Genomic DNA, 17,319 nt, shown 5'->3' with positions numbered 1-17,319 from the left:
TTTGTACCATGTGAATACTAATCAAATGGAGATAACTAAAATTAAAATGAAATTTAAAAAACTAGAAATAAACTTTCTTCTACTCTACTAGTTTAGGGACATTAAAATCCCTTTAATGGTGGAAACCAGATCTTCAGAGAAATGAATCCCTTTACCTTCCAAGTTCCCTTCCCAAAAGTGTTTGTTTTTTTCTCCTTTTGCTGCTGTGGAACAATGAGCAAAGGAGACATCCATTCTTACTGCATACATTTACAGAGGGAACAGCCTGAAACCATCAACCTGAGAGGATTCTCAGGGATTTAGAAATCGCCAGGGCAGCTCCACAAAGGCTTTATTCTCATGAAGTTTCTTCAGTGAGAAGCAGCTAAAACTGACAATGTGTTTTCACAGCCGATTTGTTGGGGATGAGGCAGTCGGTCTCAGGAAAATTTCTGGCCCTGTGCTTGTTTGAATGCATACACGCAATGAACCCCTGGCCTGGGGTGAAACCTTTCAACTCTGTCATTCTTCCATAACCAGCTGCTCCTGGCATGAGTCCCAGTGCGTTCCTCACTTGCAGCACTCCGGGCGTCCTGACACTGTGGGCTCTCTAACCTGGTGTTGCGCAAGCGGAGGCTTTGGAAGACTTGGGCACGCAGTAGCCCGGACAGCTCCCTAAGCCAAGCGCGAACCAAAGGGCTTTGAATGAATGAGCGTCGCTAGCACAGTAAATTCCTGGGAGAATGACAGGAATCCAGATCAGGTCATCACGGTGGCTTTAAATACCCAGGGACCATGAAGTGAGGAAGAACTGTCGAAGGAGGAGGGTCACCCCAGCTTTGGAGAGGCTCGGGCCGGCAGACCGCGGTGTTCTCGGAACCAGGCAGGCCCTGGATTTAGTGACCCATCACTCCGCGGTCACGGAGGTCCTGAGTCTCCAATGTTCAGAGGCAGCGGGCAGGAAAGCTCGAAATGTCCTGAAGTCGCGCCTTGGGGCTCCGGGACCCCGGTCCCTACACTGCACTGCGCAGCTGAAAGAGCTCCCGGAGGGGCGCTGGTCCCCGCCCTGGGTTCTTGCAGCTCCAGCCCCGCCTCCTCCTAGGGCGCCCCGCCCCTCCCGGCGCGTGCCGCCCGCGCGCCTGGGGAGCTCTGGAGCCACCCGCGGGGTAGGCACCCGGTATTCCGGCGCAGGCGCGGTTGTGCGCCGCCTCTCCAGCCGGGCTCCCCGCACGCGCCCCCGCCCCGCCTCCGCACGCGCCCCCGCCCCGGGCGCCTCTGATTGGCCGTCAGCCTGGCCAGCAGGTGTCGGTGGCCGCTGCGGCCAGTCTGGCTTGACTGCCTGCGGCGCGGGCGCCTCCCTCACAGCCGCTGCCACCTCTGCGCTCCCGCCTACTGCCCGCTTCCCGGCTCCTGCTGCGGTTGCGGTTCTGGCGGCCGATCCCCCGCGGCGCTGCAGCCCAGCTCTGGCTTGCCGGCTGACTCGCACCCCTTCCTCGCTGCCCGCAGCCTTCTGATCCACGCGCGGCGCTGCGGCAGGTACCCTGGGCATCCCGAGGCGCGGTGGCCTGAACCCGGCCGCCATCAATGACCCCAGCCGCGGACCTTTTCCAGGCCGGCCAGTCCGTGTGAGTATTGTGCCCTCCCTCCCTTCTGGCAGCTTTGCGCCACTCTCCCCTTCCTGTTGCCGCAACTTTTAGGGTGGGTGTGTGGAGGTGTCTCTCAGGTTCCCCAGCACCCCGAGCGCGTCCTGAGCCAGGGCTCCCGGCGTGGCCAGTCTGCCTCTGCAGAGGAAGAAGCTGGATAGGGGAGACTTGAACTTGCTCAGGGATCCTCGCAGTCGGAACCGCCCCCTTTCTGTGCCTCTGGGGCGGGGACCTTGCCTCTGCGTTTCCCTCGCGTTTTCCGATCCCAGCTGGCCACATAGTGCTGGGGCTGCGGTTCACCGCGCACCTACAATGCTACCTGTACGGGCGTCTCAAACCATCCAAAAAGCGCCCCGCAGCAGCCCACCGTAGTGGACTTGACTCTTTCGGACTCTTAATTTCTGTAAAATGGGGCTAATCAGGGAGCTGCCCAAGGTCATGGCTGGTGCTCAGAGCTAGAACCCGAGACCATTGCATCTGGCCCCGCCCCCGGGCTGCCTGAGCAGGGAAGCGCTGTTGAGGGTTGCGGGGGTGGGGTGGGGGGGGTTACTTCAGTTTCATCCCAGTCTCTTCCTCACACTCCTTTAACCCCAAAGATGCCAGACTTGGAGAGGTAGGAAACCTATCCCCAGGGACTCTACAGTACAGATAATCGCGAGAGACCTTCCGGATGAATGTGTTGTGGAGCGGTTCTGTGGTGCGAACCCCTGGACGTGCAGTTTTTGGGGGCACTCTTTCTCTTTCCCGTCACTTAATTTACTGATGTCTCGACGAGGATAGGGGAATTTGTTAGGTACCTGCGTTGAGATCCGTATTGTTCTACTTACTACCCTCCCTTCGCCCCCCCCCCCCCCAAATAAAGCCTGTCCCTGAGGATAACTATCCCAGAGACTCTAAGTGCACAAGGCCTAGATGGACCTGCCTAAGAGAAGCGGGTACGCCACGGGGTTGGTTTCCATTACATTTGCTCACATCTGCTACTAGAAAATACCTTGAGTCTTGACTTCATTTCTGCCCGCCCAACCCCCACCCCTTGATCTGGATTTGTTGATTTGCTTGACACTTTCCCAGGAAAGAGGGAGGGGACCAGTCCCAGGGTATGTAAATACTGTTAGAGGTAAATTGTTTACCCCAGATTCCTGGAAGCAGCTCTAGTGCTGCTGTTGGTGGCATTGTGGGCTGCTTCACAGCTTTGGGCTGGGAAGCAGGTTGTCCCCACCTCTTTTGCCATTATCATCCGAGCCCTCCAATTCAGCCGCCCCTTCCTCAATTCTGAAATTCGGTGATGAGATACTACTTAGATGATTTTTGGTATGACTGACAAGCATCTTTGAGCCTCAACTTTTTCACTTATAAAATGAAATAATATCTGTTTTTAGTCTTTCCAAGGCACTTGGGGTTCAGAGGGTATGATAGGTGTGAAAACTCACTGGGGTTATATTGAAACATAGAAAGAAAATGGTCCAAAGAATCTGGGGCTGGGGTTGGAAATGCAGGTAATTTAGGGAACTTGACAGTGACATCGGGGGTTAGGGTTAGGGTTAGGGTTAGGGGGTTAGACCCTTTTTGCAGATCTAAAAAATTCTCCTTTGAGAGAAATTTAGTTTTGTTAAGGTTTCAAAAATACTGCTTGCTTTCTTCCTGCTTAATGTTCTTTGCCTGGCCATGGATAACTGCATCTCACCTAATTACCCACCCCCTCATCTGTGGGATGTCTCTGTGGGCCAGAAGCTGTATCTAGGGAGTTGAGGACTGTCTGGGGGGGGGGGGGATGGGGAGATTGTGTGTGTGTGTGTGTGTGTATATACACTGTGTGTATGTACACGTGTGTGTGTGTGTGTGTGTGTGTGTGTTGTCTTTTTGGAGATTATGTGTATCTCTATAAGGCAGGGTTCTCTTTTTGATGGGTCTCATTTGTCCATATATGGGGACAAGGTTGGGAGTAGAGAGAGAAAGAGGAGTTGTTTGGCTCCAGGATTTGTTCATTTTTGAGAAAATGAAGTTCTAGCCACACTCAGTAATTTAAACTAGCAGTGAAATAGATTGTGCCCTGTCTTCCTCTTTCCTGCCCAGAGGGACTGGAGGAGAGCTCATCTGTGGCTTTGGCTTTTAGAACAATTGATTCACTCTGTATAAAAAGTACCTTACAGAAAACTTAACTATCTCCCTGTTTTTTTGTCTTCCCAGTTATTATTGGTTCTCGTCTCAAAGGCAAAGTAAAGAGGAATGACTGATCAGACTTTGGCCAATTTGTCTTAACATTATATTAAAATATGAAATAATTACAGAAAAAAACTGCATCCTGTTCCACAATGTATAACTTAATGAATTTTCACAGATGGAATGCACCCGGATAAAGTTCAGATTCAGAACTAAAATATTCCCAATCTGCCCAGTTCTCCTACTGGCATGATTGCCCTTGCTTAGTGATGTCAGACAAGTTTTATTTTCTTTTCTCATTTTAGTTCTCAAGTTAAAATGAGACTTCTTGATTATTTTCTGCCTTCTCTTTTTATGAATGCAAACCAAGGATAGTCATATTTACGTCAGTATAGAAAACTGGAAGGAAGAATTCAGTTTGAGTGGAGATGAGTTGGTGGTTCCCAAAGGCCCTGATCATTAGTTCTTTGATGGTGTAATGAGCCCACCCCAGATACAATAGTGACATTGATAAATGGAGGTCAATTTATTCCCCAAAGAGCTTTTTCAGAGTAAACTAGAATGATACAGATCCAAAATAGAGTGATATGAATGAGGAACAACTATGAATGAGTTCTCCTTTGAAACATACACAATGGGCATATTTTTAATTCCTTAAAGTTAAAAATCAGTGGGGAAATCACAGAATTTCAAAGCTGAGTGATTTATGAACTGTTTGTGCTGTTGCCACATGGTGGCACCACATTGGCTGCAGAACTGAAATATCAACAATCCTCTCACCAACCCTCATAAAAGGATTCCAGGAATAAAGTCCAACATCCCAGTATCTCTAAAAACATTATTTTCAAATACTGCTTTCTAGTATCTGGCAGGCAGGCCTCCTCTTGACCCCTACTGTTATGTCCATGGACAAGACTCTATTTCAGCCCTTTAGAGAGATGGCTTGTGGATCCTGAAAAGATGTGTGTTGGAGGGGGCTGGAGGTGGGACACTAGCCTTTTCCTTAGCAATATGGAGCTAAGGTCATATGTCCTTGGAATTTTATTATATTTTACTTTTTGGTACTGGGGCTTCAACCTAGGAGCACTTACCACTGAACTACATCCCCAGTCCTTTTTATGTTATTTATTTTGAAACAGAATCTTGCTAAGTTGTTTAGGGCCTTGCTAGGTTCTGAGGCTGGCCACAAAGTCGTAATCCTCCTGCCTCAGCCTCCCCGAACACTAGAATTACAGGTGTACATCACCATACCTGAGGGTCCTTGAGATTTTGAAGAGGGTCAATTAGGAAATTAGCTTAGATGTGTTACATCTTACACTAGAATTTCCCAAACAGTTCAAGAGATGGCGTTTTCTTTCCTGAGACTGGTAGCTCTTTACAAAGCACTGTCTGTCCATGGTGAACTTAGACACATGGGTCGGTCTGGCCATAGCCACACTGTTGCTGGAGGAAATGCCCCATGATTATCACGGGGTGGGCCCAAGTCACCAGGAGAAGATAGGGAAGCTCTCTCCAGGTTGGAGATGGCTAATAGGACCTATCCTATGCCCCTGTCAATCCATCACTATTTTCTTTCACTGTCAGCATGACTGAGATACTGTTTAGAAGGCTGTATTCATTTGGTGGCTAACCTTGCCTACAATCACTAGGAGTGTTATATGTTTGCTGTGTGTTATACCCCCCCCCCCCCGACACACACACATACACTGTCTCATTTACTCTTTCACACTTGGAGGTAGGCGGCTTTTCCGTTTTATAGATAAAGGATCTGAGCCTTGAAAACTATGCTCTTTTTCTAACTTTGGGTACTTTGTGAGCCAGAGCAAGATTTGAAAGCCAATTCTTTGAGACTGAGACAGCTTCCCTTGCTGAGTTGTACCCTTCTGCAGGCTGGGAAAAGTCTTGCATAATTCTTTTGTCCTTCCTGGCTCCTAGTCTAGTATTAAACATGCAGCAGCTACTTAAGTCTAAGGATGGGATTGCTGAAAATAGAAAATTCTCCCTTGAGCAAGCATAGAATCCAGACAGCGAAGGATGAGAACTTGGGGTTGAGTCCACACAATCTGCAATGTTGAGACTGAGTATGTGCCCATCAGCATGTGTTGTCTTCTTTCCTGATTACAATTTTATGTAATAGAGGGGTGCTGTATCTATTTTCATGATCTTGTTTCACCAAAACATTTCTTTGATAAGTTGATAACATTTGTTGATCTTTGTAGTTAATTCATTCCTTTGATATACCAGCGCTTAAACATTCCCTGTTGTGGACATTAAGGTATCTTCACCTTTCACTATTATAAAAAAAAGCACAGTGAATATCTTTGATAAGATCTTAAAGAAATGTATGAGCACAAGGTAGGAATCCCCACAAGTTGAATAACCAACCAGTGGCTGTGCTTCTGTCAACCTCTGGCTGTGCCTTAGCTTTACTGGGTTTTGCAGATTACATTCCCAAGAGACTAGAGACTGGTTCACTTCACACTCTCATTGCAGTTTGTTGGAGTTCCTTGTACTCCCAGGTCTGACTGTGACTCTTCTAGGTCTGGTTGATCTGATAAGCATGGAATGAAAGTAATTCACTGCTCATTCATTTTGCATTTCCCTTAGAGGTGATCTTCTTTATATATTTTGATTTTTGAGTTTCCGTATCTATGCTTTATGTATTTTTTTTAAACTGGGAATGTTTTTTTTTGGGGGGGGTTAGATCTCATTTGATGTTTACATTTCTGTATTGTATGAGGCATGAGTCCAACTGTGTTTCATTACAAAAACCATTTATCTCATTATCGTTTCATAAATAATTTATTATTTTCTCATTTATATTGTTACCATCTCTGTCATAGACCACTTTCTGGGTCTGTTGTTGACTCTGTTCTGTTCTTTTTGACTTTTTGTGACTCCTGAACTAATATCATTTCAATTAGTTACGAAAGCCTTCTAATAAAACTTCCCTTATCTTTTTTCTTTAAAATTGTGTTGGTTATTCTTGACCCTTTAGATTTTGAAATGAATTTTAGGATTTGCTCCTTTTCATGAAAAGTTCTCTCTTAATTTACGTTGAATCTGTAGATTAATTAGGGAAGACTTTACATTATTGACACATCTAATTCGTGGACATGATCTCTTGATGAATGGTCTTTTTAGATCATTCTAAAAGATTTACAGCATTCTCTAGGAAGGTATGGAAGTTGTATTAGGTAATTTACAGGTTATTGACAGCTCTGTTGAGGTATGATTCACATACTCTGCAATTCAATTTTATTTAAAGTCTACAATTCAAGTTTTTTAGTAAATTCCCAGTGTGTATAGAAATCAGCATGATTTAATTTCAGAATACTTTTGTCTCCAGAAAAAGAAACTCTGGACCCATTAACAGTAACTCCCTGATCCTCCTACCCCAGCTCTCACCACATACTTAGTCTACTTTGTGTCTTTATGTATTTGACCATTCTGAACATTTCATATAAATGGACTCATACAATAATACAATATGTGGTATTTTCCATCTGGCTTCTTTCAATTAGCATAATGTTTTCAAAGTTTATGTTTTACAGTAGCATTGCTTCATTCTTCTTTATTCGTATATTCTATCCAATGGAAATATCACATTTTCTTTATCTGTCTTGTTGATTACGGATTTTGGGATTGTAAATCCCTTGTAAATGGGATTGTTTTCCCTCCAATTGCCTTTTAAAAATTGGTTATTGCCAGTGCATAGGTATTACTATAGGAATGTTTTGCATATCATTTCCTACCTAGCATCTTTGTTGGTTTGTAAATTTTCTGGATATTTTGTAGAAAGCCATATGTACCACAAATAATGGTGTCATATGTACCACAAATATGGTGCTTATTTCTATCTTCTTCTTGGCTCTCTGGTATAATGCTGAGTAATAGTGGTGATAGAGCCTCCTCTATTTTTTTTTTTAAGAGAGAGGAAAGGGGGGGGGGAGAGAGAGAGAGAGAGAGAGAGAGAGAGAGAGAGAGAGAGAGAATTTATTTATTTATTTATTTTAGTTCTCGGTGGACACAACATCTTTGTTGGTATGTGGTGCTGAGGATCGAACCCAGGCCGCACGCATGCCAGGCGAGCGCGCTACCGCTTGAGCCACATCCCCAGCCCTAGAGCCTCCTCTAAATCTGATGTCTGACTTTGGTGTAAGGCTTTTAAATATTCACTGCTGGGAGTCTCCCTGAGAACTCCCCGGGCCTTTCAAACATGGTGGCGGGCAAATTGCCAGTGGGTGGCTAGAACTCCCTGGGCCTTTCATATAAGGAGCCCGTAATGCAACATGGCGGCAGGCAAGTTGCCAGTGGGCGGATAACAAATTGTTTTGAAAACCTTCTAATTGGTCCTCCCATCTTCCATGATCGTGGACAGCTCGTGCCCCCCCATGAATCTTATGCAGGGTGGACGTGCGTGCACCGTAGGTGATGATCTGACCTTTACTATGATTGGCCCCGGGAGCTTCCTGGTTTAAGATAACTGACTCTCACTTTCTATATAAGCTAGAACCAGCTTGCAGTAAAGTGCTTCATCTTTGTCACTGCTATCTGTGTGTGTGCATTTTAATCTCGGACGACGAACCTTGGCCTTTCATTCACCAAGAGTTGTTGCTTTACATTTGGAGTAGAGACAGCCTTTACCATGTTAAGAAAGTCATGCTTCTGCTGTTCTAGTAGTATGTGTCTTTTTGTTTGTTTATATGTTTATTTGATTTTTTTTTCAGTGCTGAGAATTGAACCCAGAGACCTTTCAATTTCATAGCAAAAGCTCTGCCCCTGAGCTATGTCCCTAGTCCCTGTCTTTGTATTTTAAAATTATGCCCATTCCTTTTCTATATCTTCTTTAATCAATTGAAGTTGAATTATCCTTAGATATGATATTAGTTTATTTGAGTTTTCCTCTCAAAGACTGCATTATGAAAAATCTTACATACTTCTAAGTATAAAGTTATATTTTAGCTGGGCAGGGTGGTGCACGACTGTAATCCCAGTGGCTCGGGAGGCTGAGGCAGGAGGATCACAAATTCAAGGCTAGCCTCAGCACCTTAGCAAGGCCCTAAGCAACTCAGTGAGACTGTCTCAAAATAAAATGTAAAAAAGACCTGGGGATATGGCTCAGTGATTAAGCCTGGGTTCAGTCCCCAGTATCAAAATAAAATATATTTGCTTTTTGAAATTATCCCACTTTGGCACCTCACTCTGAGGGTGATCTCCTTTTTCAGAGAGGTATTTCGTGTTCTTCAACTTAAGGTTCAATGGCTTGAGGGAAGATGAGGCTGGTGGGAAGAGTTTGCAAGGTTAATAAATATGAAGCACTCTGAACAATGCCAGTCACATAAATGTTATTATCATAATTATGTCATGCAGTTAGCAATGAATTGTCAAAGAACATTGATTTGGAGTCCTGAAAAAGGGACATCGTTGGGGACTGTCCAAATGGGACAGTTCACCACACCCAGAAAAAAAATCACCTTTATGTCCATCACTCAATCCCTGTTGAAAATTTTGTATATTTTTTCCAGAAGTCATTTGATATAATATGGATATATACAGAGCTTTCATAAGTTCATTTTCTGAATCTTACTAGCTTTGAGGCTTCACTGGAATAGGAGCTAGCATCACATGAAAACATTCACTAACAAACTGTCCACTTATATATTAGTCCCCATCCTGATGTCTTAACATAGCACAGAGGGTCTTTGCCTACCTAAGCATCATTTTCTTTATAGGTCACTTGCTCCCTGATTATATAGGAGTTTATTGGACCTCGTTGTGCAAATCCATTGCATAATGTAATTGCAAATCTTGCAAAAGATGGAGGAGTTTGTTAAGTGGATGAAACTGGGTTGACAATCTGCAGGGAACAGTTGCTCACTGTGGAACGAATGGGATGCCGGCAGCCTCAAACCTGGTCAGAACTGAAAAAGGGAAACAGGAACTGAGAGAAGATTCCATGCATGCTCCAGAAGAGAACGAGTAGAATGATAAAATAGGAGGAGGGTCTTTTGATGTCTGTCCAATAACTTTGCACAAAAATGATACTCTTCTTGAGCTTGTCAAAAAATGTCAGATGCTCATTGAAGGATGTTTTGTGCTCTTCTTTAAGTTTACTGGGACGATTATGCCCCAAATATGAAAACTTGCTTTTTACTTCACTGTATTGATGAAGCAGAGTATATCTGCATGCTTATATAGCTCTTCATAGCTGACATGACTACAAAGTTGTCCATGGGGTTCTCTTTCTTATTTTTTGTACATTCAGCAAATTTTTATGTATCATTCCATGTTAGGTTGGGCTGTTAGATTGTTTTACACAAATCATGTTCATACTTCTAACTGCTAAATTCCATTCCATCATGGAAGTATCTTATTAATCTATTTCTACATGATGGACTTTAGATTGCTTCTGTATTTTTGGGCTATCACATGGATGCATTTAGTAAACATCTTTGAAAAGCATTTATGCACATACACACAAGAAATTTTGAAGAATATATGCCCAGAATTGGAATTGCAGGGTTTTATTTTATATATACTTTTAGTTTGATCACCCACTGCCAAATTGCTTTCCTGAGTATCTGCACTCATTTCAACTCCTATAGTAACGCAGACAGATAGGGCCTATCACATTAAGGAAATAATACGACAAAAGGAAGGAGAAAGGTATTAAAGGAAAAAGTATGTGTGTATATATGTTTCCATATATATATAAATGTCCTAAAGTTCTTTTAGGAAGCTCAGAGTTTTTGACCTTTTTGTTTCAAGTCTTGCATCACATAAATGATTATGTAGAAATAAAAATAATTAACTTCATATCAATATTTACGGAGTTTGGGAGAATCTATGAAAGTTTTAGTGTTCAGCTGCTCAGTAGTGCCTTTCATCAGGACAGACTGCAAAGGAGGTGAACACTGGTAAATGGAAACCAGGAAGCTACCTCCTTCCAACTCTGTCCTACCTCACCTGTCCCAGGATGCAGACACTGTAATCATTGAACAATTATTTCAATTGTAGAGGCACCCCCCTCCTCCACAGAAAATCTTAATTAAGGGTCTCCAGAAATCTTCACCATAATTGATTTTAGAACTATCAGCAAAAGGATCTCTGCAAAAGAGTTCAATGTAGTTAAGCTTTCAATTTCCTGTTGCTCTACCTTACCATAATTAAATTTGGCCACAGGCTTGAAAGAGATCAGCACTCCAGGTGCTAAACACCCCTTCACTAGTTTTTCACAAACATTTATGGACTATCTAGTATAGTAACAATATACATAATAGTTTGTAAAAGTTTTCAAGGTTTAAAATCCAAAACTGCCTGAATTCTGGGTTCAGGGGTATTGATTGATGTAGAAGACCTTGGTTCGGTAATTCTAAAACAACACTGTGTCATTAATACTGGTATGCAAATAAGTTTGTGTGACAGATTGCTAGTGACTAGAGGACCAGCACAGCTCCTCCCTACCAGATGCTAGTGAGGAAAAGGCAGAGAGATGATGGATTTGACTGGAGGTGGGCTGACTGCTGAACCAAGAGAAACTTCACCCACTTCAAACTCTCTCAAAGAATGGATTCTGCATTTCTGTAAGGAGAATGAAAAGAGCCTTATGAAACTATGTGCCTAAAATTGTTATTGGCTTTTTTATTCAACTCTTACCTTCCTTAGGTAATTATGAGTGGAATTTTCCGTAGTATTTATATATCATAGCTGAGGTAAGAAAAGCACTCTATGGAGTATCATTTTGTGGATTTGATTTAGAGCGAACACCACTGGGGTGACAGATGTGTTCTCCGCATCTGTGATGTGCATATCCATGCTGTGGGCCTACAATTTAATCCGACTGAGCAGGCATTTGGAAAAACAATGCAAGATGAGCCTCAAGGAAGGGCAGGTGCCTGGAGGACAGAGGTGCCCGAGGCTCAAAATCTGTTTGCCAAACTCCTTCAATAATGTTCTAACACTGGATCCTGGTGGCTCAGAGAACTATGTACAAGTTTCCTCTTTTTGGCATAATATGCAAGAACCTCAAAGTATGCAGGGTCATTGTTTATACTTGAAAGCCTACAGGACAGGATCCTGTTGGCATTATTGGGGAAAAGGAAAATAATCCAAGCCTCTTAATGTTTTTTTTTTTTTTTCCTTCCCTCTGAAGGTAGTCTAATCTTCAAGCACTAAGCAGTATTTCTAGCCCAAACCTCTTTCCAGCTTCCTCTTGGAAATCCCTATCTCCAGCATTTTTTCACTAAGGAGCTCCAGCTTCAGAAATGTGGCTGTTGGTGTTTACGTTTTATATAAATGTAGTCTTGTTTTGCTTCTTTTGAAAAACGGTTTGTTCATCATTAGGGATTTTGACTTACTGAAATGACATGTAATCAGAGTGTCTCTTTCTCTTTTACAACTAACTAGAAGGAAAATCAGAGATGCTGTTTTAATTGAATTCCTGTGAATTCAAAGCCTTTTAGAAACATCAGCAGTAGATTTTCAGGTCTGTGGTTCAGCGATGTCAGGTGCCTCTCCCATTCTGGTGCCTGAATGCTGCCGAGATCCCTTAAGGAGGTTTTCTTCCTAAAAGAGTCCCATGTGCTCCCTCCCAGATCTGAATTCTCCTCCCACACTTTCCAGGTACCTGGTCTTGCTTTTCCAGATGCCGCCACTGCTCATTTTCTGTTTAGGTTCCTCTCCCCTCTGGATGCTTTTGATGGTAGACAGCAATGCAGGGCTGACATTTCCCTTTCTCTTCTACAAATGGTCCACACACAGGCAAGGAGGAGAACAAGAAACAAAAGAACAAATGCAGGTTTTTACAAATTTGGGAAATGATTAGAATCACTTCCTCCCCAAAGTGGAAAGTTTGCCTGAAGAAAACAGATCGAGTGGTGTGCTTGGGCCCAGGCACTTAAGAAACATAGGGACCAATGTATACATTCCTAAAGGCCAGGGCTGTCTCTCTTAAGCAGTGGTGGGTAAGGAGGCCCACAGAGGCAGTGAGTACTTTCGATGCTAAATTGGTGAGGCTGGCTTTGAATTTGCCGTCCTTCTGCCTCAGCCTCCTGGGCACTGGGATTACAGGTGTGTGCCACCCCACTGTGCCCAACCTTACTTCTTGATTAGTCTCACCTGAGTTCTTTTCTAGTTTCCCAAAGAACCAAATTTTGGCTTTCACTTCTCTATCTCATCAGTCCTTTCTATGTATTAATCTTTCCTCTCATCTATATTGTTTTCTTCTTTCTACTTCTTTGGCCTTATTTTTCTCATCTCTTATATTTAGATGATTAACTCATTGATTTCACAGCCCTTTTCTTTCCTATTTACATTTAGGACTATACATTTCTTTCTAAAAATCATATGTTTGCATTTCTCAAGTTGTGACTGTTATTATTCCCAAGTGAGTTTTTAAATTTTTCATTATTATCTCTTATAAGTTTTTGTATAGAAACAAAATTTTTTTCCTATTTTAATACACAAAAGAATGTAGTCTGTATCATTCTAGTTCTTTGAAATTTATGGACGCTTGTTTTATGGCCTGGTATAGAGTACTTTTTTCATAAGTGTTCTGTGTTGTCTTGAAAAGAAAGTCATTGGTTCCAGTGACTTACTTTAATGTAAGGTAGTTAATTATATTATTCTGTTTTTCTTAATGATGTTTTGCAGTTTGATTAGTCAGTTATGGGAGAAAGTATAGAGAGGTGAATTTATCAATTTTGCTGGGTGCTTCTTTTGCTTTTTCTTTATATGTTTTGAAGTAATGTGCTGTTGAGTGCATCTTAGTTTAATTTGAGCATGCCCTTTTTAATCTCTAACAATGATTAACATTAAACAGAGACATGAGATGGGAGGGAAAGGGAGAGAAAAGGGAAATTGCATGGAAATGAAGGGAGACCCTCATTGCTATACAAAATTACATATAAGAGGTCGTGAGGGGAATGGGATAACAAACATGGAGAGAAATGAATTACAGTAGATGGGGTAGAGAGAGAAGATGGGAGGGGAGGAGAGGGGGGATAGTAGAGGATAGGAAAGGTAGCAGAATACAACAGTCACTAATATGGCAGTATGTAAAAATGTGGATGTGTAACCGACGTGATTCTGCAATATGCATTTGGGGTAAAAATTGGGAGTTCATAACCCACTTGAATCTAATGTATGAAATATGATATGTCAAGAGCTTTGTAATGTTGTGGACAACCAATTAAAAAATAAATAAATAAATAAATAAATCTCGAACAATGCCTCTTGTTTTTAAGTATGTGTTTAATAGAGCAGTACTGGTTTTCTTTTGCTTAGTCTTTCCTGCCTCATCCTTTGTTTATCTTTATCTAAAAATATACAGCTCTGTATGTTTTAATTTCACCTGTGAAACTATTGGTAATAGTACTAATTTGCTTTATATCTTTCTAACCTCTAAGTTTGAATGTGAAAGTTATGATTATTTATAGTTTTACTATTCACAGATTTGGATTTATTTTTCCATCTTAACTTGGTTCTCTAAGATGATTCCACATTAGATATACAGAAGCCCACCCTGCTTTATCTGTGGGGGTTTTGTTCCAAGCCCCATGGTTGATGCCTGAAGCTGGATAGTACTGCACCCTGTGTATACTCTGCATTCCCCTACATTCCTGCAGTGTTGCCACATACCCTAGAGTTAATCTGCCTTCCACATTTTAACAGCTACTTGAACACAGGACTGGGATTCTGCCACAATCCATCTTATAACTGAGATGACTATTGGGTGACTAATGGGTGTTGTGGAAACACTGGACAAAGGGATTGTTCACACACTGGGTGGGATGGAGGGGTAATGTGCGACTTCATCGTGCTACTCAGAATAGCATGCAATTAAAAATTTGTGAATTGCTTATTTCTGTAATTTTCCATTTAGTATTTTCAGACCACACAGTTGACTACAGATAACTGAAGTTGTGAAAAGTGAAAGTACATATGGGGGGCACTACTGTACTCAGGTGCTCCATCTGGCTGCTTTTTGTATTGATTTAACCCTCTCTATAACCCCACATGACATTTCTCTTTTCCATTTATTCAAAAGCTTTATACTCTATTGTGGTATTATAGCATTTATTATACTGTAAATTTAACATATATTTACCTTAAAAAACTAAACTGAGTCAAAATTTATTTTTGTCTTGAGCAAGTCAAAGACTTTATATTTAACTAAGAGCACCCTCCTACTAAATTTATATGTTAATGTTATCTCATTTCAGGTCAACTTTTTTAAAACCTCAAGTAGAAGACATTCTTGTTATTTTTTAATGTTGTGTGTAATTTATTGACAATATTATTCCACTGCCTTCCAACTTCCATTGTTGCATTTTGAAAATTCAGCTAACAATCTGGGTTTTGTGTTTTTTGTTTTTGCGGGAGGGGTCTACTTTTTCTCTCTAGCTGATTTTTATGACTTCTCTCTGTCTTTGTTGTTCTGAATTTCACTAGGATATCTGTAGTAGTGGATTTCTCTGGATTCACTGTGCTTCTTCAATATGAAGATTGATGTTTACCCAATAATCTGGAAATTTCTCACCCATTGTTTCTTTGATTGTTACTTCTGCACTGTTCTCTACTAGCTCCTTCTAAAAATCTGATAGATAGTAGGGGCACCTTCTTTCTGTATCACCTGAGACCTTTCATGTTTCACTTCCTTGCTTTTTTCCTGCATTCTGGGCTTTGACTTGTACCTGGCTTCTTTTTACATTATCTCTGCAGACCTCATTTCTTTTCATGGTTTCAAACATCATCCATGCCAATGATCCCTAGTGCATATTTCTAAGCCAGACCCCTCTCATGAACTCCTAGAATAACCTATGTGACATTTTCCCTTGAGTGTTAAATAAATGACTCCAAATCAATTTTTTTTTTTTGAAAGCTGAATCCCTGATCATCCCTAAACCTGTCCTACCTGCATTTTTCTCATCTTAGTTGCTTAGGTATCAATCAATATAATCAATATTACATTGATTTTCCCACTTGTAAGGAATGCATTCATTTATTTATTGTAACTTTTAAAATAAAAATACTATTGATACATTTTCCTTCTTTTTTTATTACTAATATTTGGAATCTAGTGCGTATTTTCCAATTACAGCACATTTCAATTTAGGTGCTAAATTTTCAACAGAATTACTTGATTTGAATGGAGTACGCAATTGAAAAAGTACATCCTTATACTGGAGTTGTTCTGAATATATTTACATAATTTATATGTAATGGCCTAATTGGATATCATTTAAATTTTAATTAACTAAAATGAAATGTCCAGTTCAGTTGTTTTAGCTGTATTTCACGATCTCAGCAACCACATATAGCCAGCTGGTGGCTACCGTAATGGGTAATGTTGGTGGGATCAATCCTGTGGGATTATGTTTATAAGTTTTGAATCTTTCATGTATGCGAAGAAAAGATGACCTAAAATGAAAATTCACAGCTGAGTTAAAGGAAGAAGTTAGAGTTGATTTGCATAGCATCTGATATTCTGTTGGTCAAGAAGGCAATCAAGAATTTTCTATGAGAAATTCTCATTTTTGTATATTTGATAATGGGAGAGATGTTGAAATGTAGGAAAAGGGAAAAAAGCAGATCTATAAGAGTGGCCTCTTGCTACTCCTTTTGCATTCCCCACCCTCTTACATCCTATGTTCATTCTCTGTGTCATGTATGCATGGCTTTGGTTTTATTTTTATTTATTTTTTTTCTCTGAAAATTGTTTCAGCATCTCCTTCCTGAGTAGGAAGGCATTCTGGATTGCAACCCAAAACATGATTGTAACCACCTATCATTAATTTTCTTTAAGTGATTCTTCTTCAAATTCATGGAACAATTCCTCAAATAATTATTTTTTTTCAAGAGAAATGGATGTCTTCAGTGCTCTCGTTCTTCTTGTTAGAAACACAAGAATTTCACTTAATTATCAGATGGAGAGTCACAGAGGCTAAGCCTCTGTATTTTTCCACCTTTTAGACTCACTGTTCTAAAGTGGGCTTCTTAAATAAGCCTTTGGGACTTGGGAGGAAAGGCATTCAATACTTAAGACTTATATCCGGTAAACCTAATAAGGGGAAGAATTTTAAGACAGGATCATTAACCTGTATAGCATGGAGAGTTTGGAGCATAAAGAACCCATTTCTCAAGTGAGAACTAACTAAAAATCTTCTAGTTAGCATCAAGAATAAGTTTTGGTTCTTTAAAGACAATATCAAATATTTTGGGAGGATTAGGCTATGGTTAGGCTGAGCCCTAACCTGGCATGTGCAAGGCCTTGGATTCAATCTCTAGTACCCCCACCACCCCACACAAGGTAGAATATAAAATAGTTTGGGATTCAGTCTGGAAGCAAATAACTAATTTTTATGCAAAGCAGTGAATACCCCCACAAACCTGCACAAAGAAGCTGCTTCAGCAGAGGGTCACCATCTGTGTCTATTTTACCCATTCAAGGGGCCTTATTCTTCACCTGTTGCCCTTCAGACAGATACCTGAAAATGTTTCAGGAACCTTAATGCTTGGAACCTTAGACTCATTT

The 17,319-nt window shown here is 41.3% G+C and overlaps 1 protein-coding gene across 3 annotated transcripts in view; it reads left to right on the top strand.

Moving 5' to 3' along the window:
- The first annotated feature begins 1,193 nt into the window (after positions 1-1,193).
- MYRIP (myosin VIIA and Rab interacting protein) overlaps positions 1,194-17,319 on the top strand; it is a 335,039-nt gene continuing 318,913 nt past the window's right edge. The window contains exon 1 of one of the 3 annotated variants that reach the window (XM_081284476.1): positions 1,194-1,604. The gene's annotated coding sequence lies outside the window, so the exon portion shown is untranslated. The remainder of the gene's footprint in view (positions 1,605-17,319) is intronic. The other 2 variants (XM_081284475.1, XM_081284474.1) reach the window with 2 other exon arrangements.

The sequence above is a fragment of the Spermophilus citellus genome (genome assembly GCF_964194105.1).
Source record: "Spermophilus citellus genome assembly, chromosome: 3".
Classification (NCBI taxonomy): domain Eukaryota; kingdom Metazoa; phylum Chordata; class Mammalia; order Rodentia; family Sciuridae; genus Spermophilus; species Spermophilus citellus.
Note: the sequence above shows the minus strand (reverse complement) of the source record. Positions and strands in the feature narration are given on the sequence as shown.